This window comes from Schistocerca americana, chromosome 4 (genome assembly GCF_021461395.2).
Source record: "Schistocerca americana isolate TAMUIC-IGC-003095 chromosome 4, iqSchAmer2.1, whole genome shotgun sequence".
NCBI classification, from domain to species: domain Eukaryota; kingdom Metazoa; phylum Arthropoda; class Insecta; order Orthoptera; family Acrididae; genus Schistocerca; species Schistocerca americana.
Window position 1 is genome coordinate 464,441,239 of NC_060122.1, and position 4,091 is coordinate 464,445,329.

The following is a 4,091-nucleotide window of genomic DNA, read 5'->3' on the forward strand; positions in this document are numbered from 1 at the left end:
AGGGCTACTACTGCAGTGGATGACCGCTATCTACAGATTATGGCTCGGAGGGACCCTGACAGCATCGCCACCATGTTGAATAATGCTTTTCGTGCAGCCACAGGATGTCGTGTGCCGACTCAAACTGTGGGCAAAAGGCTCGATGATGCACAACTCCAGTCCATCTATGCAACCACGACACCATGCAGCGCGCTACAGATGGGCCCAACAACATGCCGAATGGACCGCTCACGATTGGCATCACGTTCTCTTCACAGATGAGTGTCGCATATGCCTTCAACCAGACAGTCGTCGGAGACGTGTTTCGAGGCAACCAGGTCAGGCTGAACGTCTTAGACACACTTTTCAGCGAGTGCAGCAACGTGGAGATTCCCTGCTGTTTTGGGTTGGCAGTATGGAGGTCATGGAAGGCGCCGTAACGGCTGTACGATATGAATGCCTCCCTCTGACCGATTGTGCAACCATATCGCAGCATACTGGCGAGGCTTTCGTCTTCATGGACGACAATTCGCGCCCCCATCGTGCAGATCTTGTGAATGACTTTTTTCAGGATAACGACATCGACCGACTAGTGGCCAGCATGTTCTCCAGACATGAACCTTATCGAACACGCCTGGGATAGATTGAAAAGGGCTGTTTATGGACGACGTGAGCCACCAACCTCTCTGAGGGATCAACGGCTAATAGCAGTTGAAAAGTGGGACAATCTGAACCAACAGTGCCTTGATGAACTTGTAGATGGTATACCACGACGAATACAGACATGCATCAATGCAAGAGGACATGTTTCTGGGTATTAAAGGTAGCAGTGTGTACAGCAGTCTGGACCACCACCTGTGAAGGTCTCGCTGTATGGTGGTACAACAAGCAACGTGTGGTTCTCATGAGCAAAAAGGGCGGAAATGACGTTTACGTTGATCCATATTCCAATTTTCTGTACAGGTTCCTGAACTCCGTAAAGTATCTCTCTCTCTCTCTCTCTCTCTCTCTCTCTCTCTCTCTCTCTCTCTCTGGTGGGCTGGTGACCTGTGGTGTCGAAAAGAGATCATTTCGTGAACAGAAAAAGGTACAGTCTCCAAGAATTGTAGCAGCATATTTAGCAGGAGGCAGCGAATTAGGTCCTACTAGGTGATATTCCGTGGATAAAGTTTAATAACGCAACTAAGCTTCATCATTCAGTTATAGTAGTGAAACATTGTCAACTTGATACTTCTGAACTGAATAATTTAAAGTTGCCCAGGCTACCACTCCGATGAGGAAATGCATTCCACTGACATATTTAAACAAATTAGTAGCTCAATAGTATAGAATTCGAAACGAGGTTTATGTCAAATGAATAACTTGATATGATCTGATGGATTCGCACAAAGAGACTAAACAACAGTGGTCTTAGGCCTTACTAAAAAAATGTTTATCTAGTACATACTCCTGGGACTCGGACAACAGTTTTTACCACAGGCCCTTCTGGTGCACGTGGCAGCACCTTTCTCCTTGGAACATACAGAGCACTTATAACTTTTTTGCCAAATTGAAACAGGTGACAGTGGCTCCCCAACCGATTCTGTTGAGATAGGAACCAATGGACGCAAATATATATTTATTGTGTTATGGACACGCACAGTGTACACCGCATAACAACAACGTAGATCATAGCAACTGCTCAAAGTGATGGCCGCCAGTCTCAACGAATGCATGAAAACAGTGCGTGAAGTTCAGCCGCACTCTCTCAGAGATTCCTGGTTACTGCTGTTCCAGGAGATTGGTAGCTTGGACCCTAACAAGCAAGTTTTCATTCGTTTCGTATACCACACTTTTGACCTAACCCCAGAGGAAAAGTACAGAGTTGTGAGATCCGGCGATCGCGCTGGGACAGCACCTCCCATTCCAATCCAACAATGAGGCAACTTGTGGTTGAGGTGCTCATGGACATTAACACCAAAGTGGGCTGGTGACCTGTGGTGTCGAAAAGTGATCATTTCGTGAACATAAAAAGGTACAGTCTCCAAGAATTGTAGCAGCATATTTAGCAGGAGGCAGCGAATTAGATCCTACTATGTGATATTCAGTAACGCCCACCCACACGTTGACAGAGAATCGATGCTGGTGGCCACCGATGTGGGTGTCGTTGGGACTGTCGTCACACCAAACATGGCTGTTGCAGCTGCTGAGAACACCATCATGGGTGAAAGCGACCTCATCCATGAACAATACAAACTGTACAAAGCTCGGCACTGCAGCACTGCGGTGGATAATCCATTGACAGAAGTGAACGCGGGGTTAAAAATTCGTTGGTCCCAGTGTTTACTCACGTTCTTTATGACAGGGGTGTAATACTTGGTCCACCAGTACTCTCCACACTGGATCCTTCAATGTGTGAATTTCATGTGAAAGTTGGTGGACGGGTGCTTATTGTGTGGTCAGCCACACAATCCAACACCACTCCTCAAAGTCTGGTGTTAGGACTGAGCGCCCTCTGTGACATTAACGACCCCGTCTCTCATAAGTGGTATCCACGAAGATAAACTTCCTCCAGTTAGGATAACGCCTATTGGGAAAGCTTTCTCTGTACATTCATGTTGCGTAATGGCATTACATCCTGCTGCAAAGTACATTAAATGAGGGTCTGCCATCTCTCGTGACGAATAATGTTCAATCTTTGACTACACATCATGCACTGTACACAGTAACACACCTCATAATGGAGACATCGCAAGCTGTCTGATGCAGTGGACAACTGACACCAGGGATAGTGGAGTATTAGCGTCACAGGTTAATGTGCCGGTTCAATGCACCCGATCGTCACATGATACACGTGCTATGAACTAAGATGTGTACAGTATGTCTGTTTGGTGACCATAGGTGAACGCTGTTTATCAACTGCTGCCTGTTCCGGTGAGAGTGCAGCAGAACCTTTGCAATACATATACTGAGAATGGCGATTGTCGCTTTCAACAATTACTATGAGCTATGCTGTTGTTATGCCGTGTTCATTGTATATATCCATAACTCAATAAATATGCGTTACTTAACATTGGTTTCCTGTCGCAATATAGTCGGTCGTGGACCCACTATCACCTGTTTCAGTTTCATACAAATGGTTTGACACACTGTGTATTTTTCAGGCCTCTACCGGTAGAAATTCGTCGAAGAGCTTTCCATTACTTACCCTGGATATGACTCCTCAGGAACGATAGTACTACAGTTTTCGTTGGACCGCCCCTTAGACCCTGTCTCCTTCAGCTGTTTTGCATAATGACCAGAGCACATTGTTCCATCTTTCTGGCAATACTTGAAAATTTTCCAAGTATTACTGTGACTAAGTAGTCTGTGTGTCGTTGGCAAAAATAACCTCTAGTATTTAACTCTCTGATGAATTCATTTATCACTAGGTATCGCAGTAATAGAGACAAATCTCCTTCTTGCTGACACCATCTGATGATTTTGATCACTTCTACCATTCGCCTACTCAGCATTTTCTTAATCTTTCTGCACTTAGTGGTCTTAATGTTATACTCTTCTCCAACTTTAACCATGTGTTTGAAGGTCGTATTGCTAAAAGCCCCCTCAATACCTAGGAAGATGCAGCGGACAACTATTTGAAAGTGTAGAGCTTTTTCCACCCTCGCAACACGTTCATGAATTGCTGTTTCGCATGATATGCCTCGTTGATAGGGGAAAACTCTTAGAGCTTTTCAAATAAAACGTTATTAACATTTTACATTTTTATTCTTCTTGTCTACATACGAGGGCTCTTCGGAAATTAAGGAGCGATAGGTGGTCAAATGGAAACCACAGCGAAAATCAAAACTGTTTTATTTTCAACGGTTAGCTACACCTTCCAGCTACTTCTCTACACAGTCGCCGCTCAGACTTAGACATCTGTAATAGCATTGTACCAACTTTTCAATTCCCAGTGTTTTTCGGCCATTTTCTACTCTGGACTGCAGCTCGTTGTCTGGGTCTGGGTCTGGGTCTTCATTGCGAGCGGTTCACTTGAGCAGAGATGAAGCTCAGGGGTAGCCAATTACGGGCCATATTGTGGGTGATCAAACACCTCCCATCGAAAATGCTGGAGCAGCATCTTCATTGCC